Source organism: Amblyomma maculatum, chromosome 6 (assembly GCF_055883805.1).
Source record: "Amblyomma maculatum isolate TAMU_Amacu chromosome 6, ASM5588380v1, whole genome shotgun sequence".
NCBI lineage: Eukaryota > Metazoa > Arthropoda > Arachnida > Ixodida > Ixodidae > Amblyomma > Amblyomma maculatum.
The window spans coordinates 174,800,235-174,814,603 of record NC_139349.1 but is presented as its reverse complement, the minus strand read 5'-3'; the positions used below and the strand labels follow the sequence as shown (position 1 = coordinate 174,814,603).

At 47.7% G+C, this 14,369-nt stretch overlaps 1 protein-coding gene across 3 annotated transcripts in view; it reads right to left on the bottom strand.

The window, feature by feature from the left end:
* Positions 1 to 14,369, bottom strand: part of Hr3 (nuclear hormone receptor 3 ROR-beta) — a 125,219-nt gene that overhangs the window by 62,094 nt on the left and 48,756 nt on the right. The gene's annotated exons all lie outside the window — the stretch shown is intronic.

Below are 14,369 nucleotides of genomic sequence, written 5' to 3'. Positions count from 1 at the left end.
TCGGCTGCTGCTGCATCCTCATGTTTTATTTCTTTTTGCATACTGCAACCCTCTCTTCTGCAGCTTCCGCTACTCCGCGCTCCAGGGAGGCGCGGCAGGGACATTTTTTATCAGATCGGCGGAAACCGGACGCGTTTTCTTGTCCGAGGAAGAAAAAGACGCCATCGCGAAGGAGGGAAGGCGCTCACGTCCGCGGAACACTGCGCGCTCCCCACCTGGAAGAGCCTTTTGGGCGAAGAAAGGATGATTCCCCGCTGGTGCGTAAACAAACGGCTCCGAAGGGTCAGCATCCGTATATGCAATGGGGCAGAGGCGTGGGCGTGCGGAGCATGTTTTCACAGTGCGTGCCCGGTGATCGAATGGAGCCGCGGGGAGTCAACGCCCTCGTGACCGGCAAACTGGGATTCCCTCCTTTTTTTTTTCTTTGGACCAGCGCCGCTTCCGATCTGCGCGCCACAGTTTGGCCGTGTGTGCATGGTGAGTGTGCGTACGCGCTGGCCAGTGGCGAGACAGTGGAACGACGAGGCGTTGCCGCCGGCATCTCTAAAAGAAAGTTATTAAGGCAATGGAATAGTCTAGTTGTGGCGTCATTGTTGATCCCACTTCACGGAGCCACCTGATATTAGTAATAATTATCGGTCATTGGGTAGAGGGCCTTTCTTCAGGGAGCTGCTGAGTTCTTTACTTGTATCCGAATACAGGTGTGACTATCACTGGCCGTAGGGGAAAGGAATATTCCGCAAAAGAAAAAAAAAACTGGGAGAACAGCTCCAGCGTGGTTGTTCGCGTGCAAGATACTGCTGGTGCAGCTCGCCTGCCACTGACCATACGCTTGCATCGCAATAACTAAGTAAGCTATGCATAACGTCTATTTCTCATCCTATGTATACAGTGGTTCACATGTTTTCTGATGCGCTTTCTTGTTATATAGGTGTGTTATGTACTCCCTTGTCTGCGTTTTGGTCATTTGTCACGTTTCCTATGTGAGTGTCCAATAAACGTCCACATCCGCTGAAGCCGTTGGCGGCATCACAGGCAAAAATGTGCAAGCCGACAATTTATATTTTGGGATATCCGCAAAAATGTACTGCGGCTCGTACGCTGTGACCACCCAAAACTTCCCAGCAAGGCTTAAAATCTCCTCCTCGGATTTTTTAAGCCAGGTCCAGCTTTGCACAGATCATCCGTTTTGTACGTAAAGTGCTCAGCACGTTTATTCTTCTTTAGCGCACGCGGTTTGTACGCAGTAGAGGTAGCACGCAATCTTGCTTGGTACCAGATTAGTTTGAGTTGTCATACGCTGTAGTGCCGAAGAAAAGATAATTTGGACACAATTCCAAGTTATGCATCTGCTGTCACTGGAACGCGCAAAACGAGACTATTTCCTCACCGTGAGAGCACAGGTTAGGTGTCTAAGCGAAATCAACTCAACAGCCACAAATAAACTTCCACCGTGAAATTTCCGACTAGAATCGGTGCGCGTTAACGACTCCATGCGGGTTTAAAATGACGCACGTATGCACGCATGTGACATTACGTATGCACCTGCATTACGACTTCGTTTGTGCGTAATGAGATCGAGGATCAATGATGTGTACGCAGACTGTGAAAGAATGCTCGCAACAATGTGCGCACGTCAGAATCCCCCAGTTATTTTCCTTTTCTTTTTCCCTGCTTTAGGCAGCCGGTATACTTGCTTGGGGTGACAACGGTTTGGCTTTAATTTTTGAAATAATGTACCCTCGGCGATAATTTTTTTTTCTTTTTTGACGCAAGCGGATAGGAGGCCAAACAGCACCATAGAACGAATGGCATTGGATGATCTCAGCATCAAAGAAATATTCTGCATGTGATAAGCCTTATATAATCATGAATGATCTTCAATAAAAGGTAAAAAAGGTATAATTGGCTGAAAATTCAACAGCTCCAATACCGTGCTGAAGAAATATCGCAACCTTCCTAACTCGAGTTATCTACCCACTAAAACTAGAAGAAAAAGTTCACATTTGCTCTTTTATAGACACGGGAGACATGTTTTGCTATCCTCAGGTATGAACATTCAAAATGTACACCAAGCATATTTTGGGTCATTCAAAAGTGAACATTATAAGCTGTTTTTTAGTGAGTGATGAAAGCAGATTATTGGGGAGCCTTCTTTTTCATGTAGAAATTGGTTGCTACTACTCTACACCCCGGGCAAGTGTCACAAGATCAGCTCGGATCTGGCCTTTAAGAGATGCCCTTGCCCTTCCCTTTGAATCTTTTTTTGACAGAAAGCGAGGTTTCATTTCCGGATATGCTAACAAAAGAACCGATTAAATGCTAGGCTCCAAACAGAGCTTGCCCTAATATATCCAGCGCAATTCCTTTTCTCAGTAAAACTTTTAAATGTTTCGCACACTCACAAGACTGTAGCAGTAATAGCACACGCAGAGAGGCCTGACAGGACCAGGACCGTTTTTTCTAAGCTACGAATGGAAGTGACCGTGAAAGCTAAAAAAAAGAAAAAAGAAAAAAAAAGAATACCGTATTCCGAGGTCAGTGCAGGCGAACGTCTTCCGTACCGCTATTGTATATGGCTGGTGAAACATCACACATCCCAAATATAATTTTACTACGAACATCCAGAAATAAACTATATCTGAAAAGAAAACTAACAATCACGCTCTCATCCGGCTCTCCCCGCCCTCCTTCCTCCAGTCCGCTCATACACATCCTCTGCGAATTTTGAAATATATGATTAAAAAATTAAGGGTGCTAAATATACTCTATAGCGTTCAAATAAGGTTTCCGCGTGAGTAGGAGCTTGCCTTGCTGTTTCCTGCCACCCACCACTGAAATCAATGCATTCTGTTCTCCGTACCAACTTGGGAACGCTCCGACCGTCCAGTGGAAACCACCATTATGCGTAAGTTTAAAAGGTACATCTTCCAATTTCTCATCGCCGTGCCCTACTTTCCTCATCTTCACTTGCCGAGTCTGGTTGGGGTCCACAAAACTAAGTAACAAATTAGAATTGGTGAGTCAAAAGGAAATTTGATAAGCAAAGGCTGTCCTATTTATGGAACACGTAATGCGTTTGCTAAGCATTTTGTATTATTGCGAAGTACCCCTGCCCTGTCTATAGTGGGGCCTGAAACATTGAGCTGGTCACGCAGCAGCTATCCACTGCGCAGTGGCATGACTGTGACCGGCTCCAACTGCATCCCGTCCTGGTCGAGGTGACCCCCCTCTAACTCGTATCTCGTCGCGGAGGTGCGCAGAGAGGACCTGAATCGGTGCTCCGTCGTCGGGATGCCCTTATTGCACCCAGCCTCAGTTGTGCAGCCACCGATTTCTCCCTATCAGGGAGACGAATCTTATCAGCGAAGGTGCAACTGGGCGCACGGAAGCGGGGCACCAAACAGCACCACCTCCCGGGGCTGCAGAGCGCGCCTGACGCCCAGCGATGCGTGCAGACCGGAGCAGCTTCGACTAGCGCGCCCTTCGCCAATATATGTGCGACTAGGTGCGTAATATCGCACAATGAATCGTACTCGGTGCGGCCAGTGTTGCTGAGTGCACACTAACCGCTAGAGCGGCATCGTAAGTCGTGCGAATCTGTCACACCTGTGACGCAGTGACCGTGTCGTATCACTGAACCAAAACAAACGCTGTCCGAATGTTCAGCAAGAACAGTCACTTCACAACCAACTCGGTTAGCAAACTCGGTCCGTTGTCTTTTCTTCTTGCAAATGTCCGCAGCCTTCTACCAAAACCGGATGAATTTTCTCTAGTTGGAACGTGTGATGCAAATGGCATCTTAGTAACAGAAACATGGCTTAACCTAAGCATCTCAGACATGGAACTTTTTTTCTAATGCATTTAAATTTATGGAAAAGATATCGCATTGGCGCCAAAGGAGGCGATGTGATTATTGCTGTGTCACATTCGGTTCCATCTACAATGGTCGATAGAATATCCAGAGCTGGATATTCTACGGGTGAATATCAGTATTGGCTTTAAAAAATCTTGGTGCCCGTTACAGGCCACCTAACTGCCGTCCATACTTCACGGATAGCCTTCATGATACTATCGCTAAAGTTCAGTCGTTCCCAAATGATGTGTTAGTTCTAGCGGGCCATTTTAATTATCCAGGTATCAACTGAACTTCAAACACTGTTCTAAGTGAGTGTACCAATAGAGGCGAATGTATGAAAATGCTGATACAGTCCACTTTTCTTGTTTACAACACTTGCGACTTCCCCAACTTGTGACACTGCTGTTTCAGACCTGTTTTTCGCGACTCACCCTGTGTATTCCACAACAACGGCTACTGATAAAATAAGTGGTCCTTTTGCCGTTCACGTTAATTCCTCCCTCGAAGTCGAGAAATGCAACCGTGCAAAGAACAAAAATATGATTGCAAAAAGGGCAGACGTTGGAAATCGACGTCAATGCTGGTCGATTCCTCGGTTTTTTATCTCGATGGCTTCGAGGATCGGTCGATCAACGACAACTGGGTATTGATTCGCGATAAACTGCTTGAATATGCCAAAACGCATGTTTACCGGTGTTAGAAATAGCTCCTTGTGATCGTAACCCTTGGTTCATGACAATAAATAGGCGCAGTATACGCAAATAAAATTACATGGGTTCAACGCTACTGAACCAAATATTGAGCGAAAGCATTAGCTGCGGGTGACCTAGCGTTCTTCTTATTCTCTTTTTCTTCTTCCTCAGCCCACATATAATGCACCGCTTTAACCAAGCCGTATGAATGTGCCTTAGTGGCCTATAGGGGTAGCGTGAATGCCAGGGCCCTAGCAGGCTGATTCTGACATAACCGTCCCATGTGAAACGGAAGACCCAAGTTGACAGCTCCTGCCGACTGCTTGAGTTGTTAGCCCAGCTCTCACCCTAGTGTCACGTGGGCTGTGCCGTCACAGCATCACGTGGGTAAGAGGTGGCTACCGGCCTCGCTACGCCGAGGGCGTAGCGCGTAGAATAAAAGAAACACCTATACCGGCACGCAGCTGGCTCAAGCCGTGTTTACATGAAGGCGACAGTAGCGCATCGCATTTCGCAGCGTCTCACGGTAATGCGATGCGACAGCGTTTACATGTAGCGAATCATCTCTAGCGCGGTGGTGGCGACGCGTGGTGTCGCACATCGAAAGCATTAGTGGCACCAGTTTGTAAAATTTTCAAATTCATGTAATATTTATTTTATACATACCAGAATAAAAGGGAAGCTGTGATAAATACGAAAACAGCGTATGAAGTGAAATTAAATACTTCTCCTTTGTTTATCCAACCCGAAGGTATCTGAATATCCCGCGCTTTCAGTCCATGGCGCCCAAACGCTTATTAAGCTTATTACCTGCCCGATTCCAGAAGCCCTCTTAAAATTCGAGGCGTTTTGCCGCCAGAATTGCGTGGTGTGGGCATCTTTAGACAAATAAAAAGCTTCGTTTACCACTCGTTTGCAGCGAACGCGAGACACAGTGGAGCGGCAACGACGAATTGGTGGTGAGGCGAGCGGCCGATGTTTCTCCGGACGCCGCCATATTTTCCGTAATGCGATGCAACCGGGTTTTCATGCACTGAGAGTGTCGACTTACCTCTCTAAATCCAGCCCTGCCTGGCGCATTAATGCGATGCGCTTTCCTAGCGCATTACCCCTGTTTACATGAATGCGATGCGCTAGGAACCGGGTGCGATTCGATGTGATATGCTAGCTGCCGCATTCATTTAAACACGGCTTCAGACTCGGAGGAGCATTGGGAGGCTTATCGTGCGAAATCTCTTCTCGTGAAAAAAAAAACTGTTAAAAGAAGCTAAAAGTAATTTATTACTGAAATTTCCACATGATGCAGAATTAATTATCCGAAGAAATTTATGAAGACTGTAAAACCCAGTTCTTCTCTCCCGAGTTTGGGTATATATATGACATGCCAATCGACGAAACTCTTTTGGCGAATCAATTCAACATGTATTTCAGTACTGTTTTTACTGATGAAGACTCTTTCCGGCACAGGAATTCTGGAATCGGTTGGTTGCTCCATGAATGATATCACTGTTCATTGTCATGGTGTAGCGCGTGCCACTGACAGTTTTCTTTCGAACTCTAGCCCCGGAGCCGATCGAATTTCCACAAAACTATTCAAGCTAACCAAGCACATCTCCGGACCACTGCTGTGCAGGCTGTTCCAGCACTACCTTGACGCCGGCAAATTGCCTAAGGATTGGCAAATGGCTCATGTCATCCCTGTCTTTAAGTCTGGAGACGAAAAGTCACTTACCTCCTTGAGCACATTATAGAATTGCAAATCATGCAGTACCTTGTGAATTATAAGCTCATTTTTTTCCTAATCAGCCCGTATTTCAACTTTACTGATTCCGCTAAAGCCTTCGATCGCTTTCCTCACTGCGGCTTAAACTATAAGCTTAATGCAACGTATTTATCCCCTGGGGTCATTAACTGCATCAAGTATTTTTTTTTAACTGATCGCTCTCAATAGCTCTTGTCTCAGTGAAATCGGGTGTACCAGGGTTCCGTCTTATCACCTTTTCTTTTCCTCGTGTACATAAATGACTTGCATTATAACATCGCCTCCAGTATTTGTTTGTTCGCTGACGATTGTGTCATTTACAGTCCCATTAAAAACCCTCGCGACCAAGTGGCAAATGCAAATAAATACAAAGCTAATTAGCTCAAACGCTTACTAAAAGGCGACATGTCATACCTATTTCATTAGAGACAGTGCCACTGAACATGTATCATCCATTAGATATCTAGGAATACATTTATCTTCTGATCCTTCTTGGAATATTCACATAAAGCGTATTATTACCAATACCGCGAAAACATTCTTTTCTGTAGCGCACCCTGTATCAAGCTAATGAACAAACGAAACTCCTAGCCTATACAACACTAGCTTGAATATGTATCCATCATTCGGCACCCTCATCAAGCTTACTCCATTCAATCATCATCATCAGCCTGACTATACCCACTGCAAGGCGAAGGCCTCTCCCATATTCCTCCAATTAATCCGGTCCTGTGCTAGCTGCATCCACTTGACCCCTGCGAACTTCTTAACCTCATCCGCCCACGTAACTTTCTGCTGCCCCCTGCTCCGCTTTCCTTCCCTTGGAATCCAGTTTGTTACCCTAAGCGACCATCGGTTATCCTCTCTTCGCACTACTTGTCCTGCCCATTTATTATTCTTGATTTCTACTAAAATGTCAGTGACGAGTTATTTCTCTGACCCACTCTGCACGTTTCCTATCTCTTAACGTTACCCCTACCATTGAATCACTACAAAGTAAAGCAGCCAGGTTTATTGCGCAAGATTATTCCTACCTAATCCTAGTAAACCGCCTTAAACAATGATGTAGCTTATTGCCCCTTGAAACTAGAAGACGAAATGTCCGCCTATTTTTCATGCACAAACTATATCATGCTTCATCAGACTTCCGAGAAACGTTTCTTGTTCCCTGCCCCCCACATATCTTCTCGAGTAGACCATCCATTTAAAATCAACCCCGTACATGCGCGCACAAATCTGTTTAAATATTCACCACTGCTACTTGCCATTTCACAATGGAACGGTTTGCCAGCAGATGTCGCGACCATACCTGGCCACTCTTCATTCTTCAAGGCTTTGGAGGGAATTGAATGTTAAGCGGACTTAGTAGGTTTCTTTATATTTTGCGATGTTGCAACTACTTATGTTTTTTTAATCCTTGATGTGTAGTGCTGTATTTTTTGTAGTACAGTTCAATCCACTGCTCGGTATTATGCGTGCATATATTTCGTTTCTTAAGAATGCGTAGCATTGCTTAAAATCACATAACTAGTGTATAAAGAAATAGCGACCTGAAAGCTCATTTTCCTCTGATCTTGAACTGCGATTTTTACTTATGTGCCAGTTACAACCAGTTCTGTTCACGAAATATGTGCAACGAAACTTTCGGTATGAACCATTCCATCCCGAATAGCCAAATTAAACCGATGACATCGACGCGGCAATAGCAGGTACGCGAAAATACGTGTTTAGGTCACACGATCTTCTTTAGATTAAATTAGAACTCGCGGCATATGTAACGAGATAACAGGCGAGAGCAAACGCATAGCGTCGACACCCCGCAGTGGCATTTAATTAAGCTCGCCACGGATTAGCGAGCAGCATTCAATTTTTCCGCTGGAAATGTGCCGTGACCGGAATGCTAATCGCTGACGACACAACCCCCTTCCACTTAGGCTCGTTTAATTTCTCCGAAGGCATCTCGCACTATCCTTCGTCACACAGTTTAATTCACTACTAGATAATCAAACTATACCGGCTACGGCCTACTTATCCGAATACCCGGTGCTCGACGACGGGCCGGCCGGCCGAGAAGGCGATACAAGACGACGTCAAAGAGCGACGCTGCTAGGAGGGGAATGGCGATTCCGTTATTGATGGTGATCGCGAGGCGCCCGTCACCGAGATGGATGGCGAAGCACCATCGGCTCTTTCATTCGCCGCCCGGCGTCCATGCCTGTAAGCGTCGTTAGCGGACGCCATTTGTCCTGGACCGTCTCCCGCGGAGATGGCACGGCGCCGCTCACCGCGCAGTCGGTGGAGGAGCAGCTTTCCTTCGGGCACCGGACTCCTCTTCAGCGAGAAGGGATTCGCGAACTACACGGACGCCTGCTGGGAGGCATCCCGACTCTCCCGTTGCTCTGACGTGACACGCGCGGTCATATGTCATGCCGAGGGCTACATGTAGAGGAGCGAAGATAATTGCGGATGCGTAGTTCAATGTGATCCCTTTTCACGGTGGATCATACGGGTGCGGGGGTTCTAACTTATTCCTAGTAAAGCCGCACGACGGTAATAAGTGAATCGTTCTTCACGAGCAACCTGTGCGACTACGTGTAACCAACATAACCTCCTATCTCATCACAACTGCCGCCGCTGCTCCTGCCCTGGAGATGTATGATTCGAAGTGTACGTGTGGCTTTTCGCTGAACGCAAGAAATGAGCCTTGTCGGACTGACTACTACTGCGCTACTTACGTTTACATAAACCCACACCCCGTGATGTTCCCTACCGTCAGAAAACACACCGCTTCTCTGTCGCCTTATGCTTTCCGCCAACGGTCTCACTCGGGTATATTTCACAGCAATCCCTCCCCTCCCTCCCCCATACCCGAACAATGAACCACCTCTGAAACCCACGCCCTAATCCTTGCTATAAGAGGCCACTCGATTTTTAAATTCACCACGTACAGATATCACCATTCCAAATCCAAAAGCACGTCTCATCACAAACAGGCACTTCTGAACCCATAGTCCGAATAGCAGGGCGAACGTCTTCTCCCATATCCGCCTAATTAACCAAAGTTTCTGTTCCAGCTGCATCCATTTGAGCTGTTTTTGTTTAAATGTCCACGTGGAACGCAAAAAGATTATTGCAGCGCCGCTACAAAGATGAAATGCATCGAAGTGATGGCATTTACGGAGAGCGTTGTTTTCACTGAACAAGGGTTGCCTATCTTCCGTTCCGTTGCTTATCTTTTTGTTTCTGTCCGATTAAAGACCTTCAGCAGCGAAATTATCGTCTTATAGAGGCCATCGCTGATTTCTACCTTTGCGTAGCAGCTGTTGTACTTCATTATGCTACCCCTTTGAAGCTGCACCGTTTAGCCGCTCCCAAGTGAAACGGGCGGCTCTGCCGCGATGTCTGACAGCTCTTCTGCACCCCCTCGAGTTTTTCTTTTCTTTTTTTTTTTATCACATGAATAAAAAAAATTCGGGGACAAGCGCCGCCTTTAAGGGCGTGACGCAACGACTCCCGTCTATGGTTCCACACTGCATCGTATACAGTTCACGTATAGTACGATGTTACGATACACTTAATGGTTTACGGGGTTTAACTTCCCAAAGCGACTCAGGCTATGAGAGACGCCGTAGTGGAGGACTCCGGAAATTTCGACCACCAGGAATACTTTAACGTGCACTGACATCGCACAGCACACGGGCGCCTTGCTTTTCGCCTCCATCGAAAAGCGGCCGCTGGGGCCGGGATTCGATCCCGGATCCTTGGGAACAGTAGTCGAGCGCCGTAACCACTGCGCCATCCCTATATACACTTAATGCCTAATGTCTTAACTTGTGCCTCTATTATCCCACACGTGCCTACAGCCGAAGGTTACCACGTTATGCCGCTCAGCACAGATATAAAGGCCCAGTTCAACCAGGCCGCACAAACTACGTCTCTCATCCTCCGATCTCAAAGGAGCTGCCCCAGTTGGTAGCTCCTGCCAAAGCTAACCGCCGACCAATCCCTATCCGGCCGTGTTACCTAGGCCATGCTGGAGGTTTTTGCACCAGCGAAGCTGAAAATCTAGAGAACGGATCGTTAAAGTTCTGGCGTACAAAAAAATGTTCCCTACATAGTCGCACCCGCCTCTCAACGGTGCTCAATTAACACCTTCGATCAGCGTCACATGCAAATGTGTACTGCTGGAACGCTGAGACAGACTTTCTTTCCCGGCACCAGGTCTTCGAGTTTTAGCTGACGACGACGCGGCGACGTTCTTCCGGCAGGCGGACAAGCCGCACGCTTCTCGTAGCTCCGGCCGCCCGAGAGGGATGACCGGAACGCCGGTCGTGCATGCGCGGCGCGTGCTACGACAGCCCGTTGTCCACCGGCGAAATCGGGTCGGACGACGGGCTCTCCCCTCATATCTGGTTAGCTTATCTCCGCTACTACAAGGTGTATTCGGCAGCAAAAAATGATGCCGCCGCTCGAGAACGCGGTGCGCCAAAGGGAGCGGAAAGCGTCACGAAGTCACCGGGCCGTCACTCGTGAGCGAAACAACCGCGGCAACAGCGAGTTGCGGAACCCCGGTAAATCGCGCCGCCCGGCGACACACGCAAGGACGCGCGCGCTCGCTGGCTACACAAACACGCGCCGCGATCAAAGAAGAAAAACGTCCGGCGCAGGCACCTTCGGTGAGCGTAATTTCCGCATTTGTTTCCGCTCGTCACTGCGCGGGAGAACAATGGCCGCCTCGGCGCGCTTAGGCGGATGATAAGCGGATAAACACTGTTCAGCGCAGAGAAATGTAGGCGGCTCATTGCGCAACGCGGAGACTTCCGGCTGCGACAACGGTACAAGACACCGCCCCCTCCTCCCCCCTCTCCTTTTCACGGCGCCGACGCTGGACGCCAAAGCGCCACAGGAGGGTGCACGCGCGCTCATGCCAGCGGCGCAAAACAAGCTCGCCTGCAGCGCGATCACGAACCGGCTACGTTCGCCGATGGCTAACGTGTAAACGGACAGCCTGCCGTTGCTGGACGGACCTCTGTCAAATGGCCCAGAGGAAAGCTGTGCAAGAGATGACGAAGCACTAATTCGAAAAGGGGAAAAAAAAATGTATTCTTGACTGGAGAAGGAATTATGCAATGATAACCACGCTTTAGCTTTGAGGTGCACCGCTCCACACCGGCTGCGCAGAGTGCAGCGACGTCATACATGAAGTGGCAATAAGAAGCCAAGCTGATTCGCCAGAATGCAGCCACTGACGGATCTGAACGCAATGACATCACCCGCGACAAGGCATCAATCACTGATCCATGGCGCTAACGTGACTGCAACAGCCTGTTTCCGTAAATTCCTTGGCGCGATGGATTGTAATGCGACTTCCCAAGTTCTGAACTGCAGGAACTGCTCGTACTTTGTGTTCACTGTTTTACGCGTCATTAAATTCTCCTGAAATGATCTCAATTGAAATTAAGCATATAAAAATACATAGCAAAATTCTTAGTCAGGAAAGACATCTATATATATATATATATATATTCTTATATATATATATATATATATATAAGAAAGAAGCCAACAGTCGGCGAGGCCAAGGAAAGCATTGGGGATTGTACTTTGTCTTCTTTTTATTTAACTTCGATGAGCACATAAATTAGTAATGTAATCTGTATAGGGAAAGATAATTAAACACAAAGAAGAAAAAACAACGTGCCGATGGTGGGAACCGAACCCACGACCTCCGAATATCGCGTCCGGTGCTCTTCCAACTGAGCTACATCGGCCGCTGTCCCCCCTGCTACTTTCTTGGGTATTAATGTTGTCTGTATACGAACCTTGAGAGTGTTCACCATATATATATCCTAGCCCACGACAGCGCCCACCTCCTCCAAAAAAGGAAAAAAAAAAAAAAAAGCACACGTCACTGCTGCGTACTCGTAACAATTAATTAGCCTCAAGAATATATGCAACGTAACAAGTACACAGTGGAAACCTATGCACAGCAGGGCGTGCATAGCGCTCACAATTCGGAAAATAGTTCACCTTAACAATCGCTACACCGTACTACATTGACTTCAGATGTAAAAGTTTCCCAACATCTGAAAATTTCTATACAGGAGCACTCGCCGCGGTGGCTCAGTGATTAGCAGGCTCGGCTACTGAACCGGACTACCCCGGTCACCCCGACCGCTTCAGACAGAGGCGAAACAAAGGCGTTCTTGTGCTGTGCGATGTCAGTGCACGTTTACTATACCCAGGTGGTCGGAATTATCCCAGAGCCCTACACTACAGCACCTCTTTCTCTCAATTCTTTCAATCACCGCCCTTCATTCCCTTACGGCGCGGTTCGAGTGGCACGGAAAAAAGTGACAGTTACTAAGCCTTCCCTTTATTATAAACCAATTTGTATTTTACATTTTAACGTAACATGCACCTTTCCACAATATGGGCCGGAACTGCAATTAACAAATTAAAAAAAAAAAAGACGGAATGATTGCCGTACGAATATTGTTTCCCTCTATTAGTTTTTTCGTTTATCGCAGTCAGCGAGTGACACTACGTGTGCCAGCACAGTAAACCCTGGCGATCAATTCTAAAGGCATGTGGCGGATGAAAACAACATAAGACCGATTGTGTGAAAAGAACGTGAAACGAGGCTTTCCCGTCCCGCGCTGACTGGCGCATGAGACGGGATACTTTCCTCCTCGACATCCTCTTCCATCTAAGCCGCCCTCCACGCCTTCCCTCCCGAAGAAAAGGGGGCGCGCGGAGTCGAGGAGGAGGAAGAGGCGAGCGCAGCATCCTTCTCCTCCGGCGTCCTTGAGGCGGCTGCCTCGGCCGAGCAAGCTCCTCCGCATCTGGTTACGTCATGGTTCACCGTTATGCGGTAACTGCGCTTTCTCCCTTGCCCTGCCACCCGTCGCAAGGAGGCGTGGCCGAACGCAGGCTGGCGCGCTTCCATCGCGCTCTTTCTGCTTCTCGCCCACGCGCAGGACGGCGGGGAAGCTTCGCAAGACTGCGCTTTACGGAGACTGATAGGCTTCAGGTTAGTTGCAGGCTTGCAGAAAAACTGCAGGCAAAAAAAAAAAAAAAAAAAAACGCATAGGACTCCACTCCTGTGACACCAACCTTCATTACCTGCAAATCATCGAAGCAGCAACGGAAATAAACTTCAGGGTAGGGAGCCTACATTTTGCGCCACGGTGCTCCCTGCTTGAGGAGATAGCCAAACGCCGTCTGAAGGGTACGACGATATAGCATTAATGGGTCTCTTCACTGGCCTACGGTTCTTATTAAATATCACTTGGCAAGCACGGAGACTGCTTTTTTTTTTTTTTTTAAATATTCTGGTTTAAATATTTCTGGCATTAGTGGCAATGAGCGCCGGTTAGAAATGTTCACCACACAGAGCTAATCGAGTAAAAAGTTGACTTCGCCCATCAATAAACACCGGAGGAGGAGGAAACAACTTTATTTAAATAAACGCATTACTACGCGTCAAGAATGTCCTGGGCAAGGGTCACCAAGACCAACTGATCTTTCTAACCAAGCCCGCAACGTTGGGGGAGGAGGGTGTGGAAAGTAGGGTGACTGAATGGCGACAGGGCATGAAAACATGCAATGTTCTAAGTTTGCATAGTGTTCGGAGCAATTTGGTCATGCGGGGGAATGTGATTCGGTATAAAAACGATCTGGCAGGAGTAAGCAGTGTATTTGGTTATATGCGTCTAAGAATGCGTATTTGCGTGGTAGGGAGAGATTTATCAGGAAGAGGAAGTGTACGAAGAGTTTCTCTAATGTCATAGTGAATGGTGATTTCTTTTTTGTGGTGTAGTGTCCCACGTGGGTGGATAAGGCCAGGGAATCCCAGGCGCCCGGTGTTGAAGTTCGCGGGCGAGGTGATGCACTACCTCATTGCCTGGGATTCCAGCGTGACCAAATCCACCTCAGTGACAGTGTTGGGACGTAGTTTGGTGAGAGCTCTGTGCAGATCATCCTAATGTTCTATGCACTACCTCATTGCCTGGGATTCCAGCGTGACCAAATCCACCTCAGTGACAGTGTTGGG